Raw genomic sequence first — 3305 nt, forward strand, 5'->3', positions numbered from 1 at the left:
AACCATTTACACCATTTCAAAGGTATTTTGTGATGTTCAGCTGATACTAAAATAGCACCAGCCTTATGTGCTTTTTCAGCAAGTGACCTAATTAGTTAATAAAGTAATTGAATATTAAAAAGGATGTTGCAAGTGATTAAAATTTAAGAGCCTTCAGAACATTATTAAAGCTATAAATCATACATCACTGTTTTAATTTGCATAGCTACAGAATTACTAATGGTCCCACATGCATAAGCTACTTGGCAATTAGTCTTTTAACAAACTGTTGGTGATACTATAAGGTTACCAAAATCTTTCCCCATTTTTGATTTGCAAACAAAATCCAGTATTGAAGAACACTAAGGGTTAAATTCTTAAAAGTCAGGAAATTTGGTTCTTTCAGTTGTCTCTCTACCTGCCTCTGTTTGCCCTTTGTCCTTCCACGTTCAGGACAGGAGAGCACATCCTCCCAAGTCCCCCTAAGGTGTGTAAAGGAGATGAGGAAGTGTCTGCTCCAACCTTGGGCTTCCTGAACTGGCCTCCAAGTGGTTTTTTTGTGCATATATTTCCCTACCTGGTGCTGGGCCATTTTGCATCTTTCTCTCATATACACGCAACTGTCACAGTGCCACTTTCCTTCCCCTGGACTCCCGGTCCATATTGGCACTGGGCAGACAAAGGGAGTTGCTGACTGCCAGCAGTTGCGCCTGAGCTTTGTCCCATGGACATTGCCTTTGGGATGTGGAAGAACCACACCAGGTGCTCATCACCTTCCATTCCCTGTGCTGGGGCTTGCAGCTCATGGGAAACCTCAAATATCTGCAAACAAAAAAGAGTTGGAAAAATGTTGGGAGCTTCCTGCCCCGCACCACGGGGCAGCCAAGGCGATGAGGGTCAGCTGCCCATGGCCCCTGGTCGAGGCCTCGGGCTGTCTGCAGGCAGGAGGAGAGACAGGATGACAGTTTCCAACTTAATTAGACACAAACTGCACCAGCTGGATGCGTTGCCCCAGTCTCCCCTCTCACCAGCATCCCGCATCTCTGCAGCAGCAGTTCCCGGTCTCGGGAATGACGTCCAGCGGAGCACGGTCCAGCGCACAGGCAGAGAGTGGGTCTGTCTCTGCCTACAGCACTCGCAGCCTGACAGGAGGCAAACAATGCTGGGGGCAAAGGGAATGACCTGGTGTGCAACGGAGCACAACCCACATGGGCACCGGCAGCTCCAGCCAGAGCACCCAGAGCTAGAGAGGGAAACGGCCGGAGCTCCAGCACAGCCACTGTGTCAGCTCCGCAGCCTCTTCCCTGGAGCAGTCCTGTGGATTGGAGCGCATTGTCACCTCCTCCCCGGGCTCCCCCGGGGCCCTTGGACAGGTTTCTTTGCTCCTGTTCCAGGGCCAGACTCACAGAAAACGTGGGTGCCTGAGCAGTTGCTGATTTTCCCATTGGTTTTTTTGAGACAGGGTCTTCACAGAATCACAGGATCATGGAATGGTTTGGGTTGTAAGGGACATTAAATATCATCTAAATCCAACCCTTCTGCCAACCAATCCACTTTCCACTAGACCAGGTTGCTCACAGTCCCATCCAGTCTGGCCTTGAACACTTCCAGGGATGGGGCACCCACAACTTCTCTGGACAACCTGTGCCAAGACTTCAACACCCTCACAGCCAAGAATTTACCTCTAATATCTCTCAACTTACTCACTTTCAGTGTGGAGCCATTCTCCCCTTGTCCTGTCATTACATGCTCTTGTCCTCCCTCTCTTTAGGAGCTGGGATTTCAGCATCCCAGCCCATCACAGGGACTGATGCCTGTGTGGCTCTTGCTCCCTGCCCCTGCCCTCACACTCTGCCCAGATGGGTCTCTGCAGGTGGCTGCCTAAGCTGGTACCTTCATCTTGTAAGCTTCAAGTCCTTTATTTTAAATGGAACAAAAAAAGACATTACAGAACAGCATTTATATGCGACACAAAGACGTTGTTTCACCCAGTTAGCTGAAGCTTTGGTGTAGTTTTAGCTATTAAAGTGCTACATTACCAGAAGAATTTCCTTTTTCGGCAGCAAAAACTTTTCAGGAGTTTCCTTTGGAGCCTTTATTGGGGTCAGGGGCTGCAGTCTTTTGTAATCTCTCCAAGTCAGCCTACAGCAGTTTTGGAAAGCCCTTACACTGGATATTGTGACAAACACCAGCTCTTTGTTCGTTCATTTACAGTTGGTAATAGATGTGAGGCCAGGGTGGAGGATGCTCTCGCGAGTGATTCACACTCTGCTGCACTAAGGCTTGCCATGACTGCAATAGCTGGAGACAGAACCACCCTCTTTTAAGGGTCTGTGTTTTTAATTAAAACACCGAGATGAGGAATGGGTGACTTCAGAGCATTTTGACCCAATGAGGAATGACAAGCACATGGCTGCTTTTAAAATAAACTAATTAATAGCCACTATCTTATCAGTATAAAACTGTCAGCACATGAGGAGGGTGGGCAAACCCAGATGCAAAGCATTTGTAAATGAGCCTACACACGCACACAAATGTTACTGCAGTACCAGCAACACACCAAGGAACACACTTTGGAATATCCTGCTCCAAAGGCGAACTGGAGGGGTCTGGAGTTGATTCCAAGTCACACCTCTGGGCTGATTTTAGGACAAGTTACATCAACAATCTGTTTCAGTTCACCTTGACTCCACCACCCAGTTTCACTTCAATGTTGCCACATCACCTGCCAGCCTTCACAATGTGGGAAGGGGACCAGGAGCCGACCTGGGGTGACACACCTGCCTTTGGACCAGCATATTCTGCCCAGCTGAGATATTTACTTTTTAAACACCTGGGTTTACAAAACACTACAAACACAGGCAATTTCAGAAGCAAACACAACCAGTGCTCCTCACCCGCACACCCTTTCCTGCCGCATGGTCAGTAACTGTCCCACGTACACTAACTGCTCCCTATTCCATATGGGATCCCTTCCCTGTGAGACACTCCTCCAGAGGAAGAAAACTAAAAGCCGTTTTCTTGCTCTCAGATTTATGCTCTGGATACAAGGAGGTCCTGCCAAGAGTATACCCCCACCCCTTTTTTCAGCTTCCCACTGCTCTCATTTCCAAGCCTCCAAGAAAGGCTTTTTCTCCAGTTAGTTTTTCCATCAACTTCGGGATGTTTCCTAACAATTGCTAACTTTTCCCCAAAAGAATCAGCAAGGAGCCCTTGTTCCCAGCAGAGAAGTGTAAGATCAGGAATGTTCTGCTTTCTGGTCCAGCTTGTCCCAGCTCACAGAACAGACCCTGGCTGACTCCAACCCTGCAGCCCCAGCATCGCTC

The sequence above is a fragment of the Corvus cornix genome, chromosome 13 (assembly GCF_000738735.6).
Source record: "Corvus cornix cornix isolate S_Up_H32 chromosome 13, ASM73873v5, whole genome shotgun sequence".
NCBI classification, from domain to species: domain Eukaryota; kingdom Metazoa; phylum Chordata; class Aves; order Passeriformes; family Corvidae; genus Corvus; species Corvus cornix.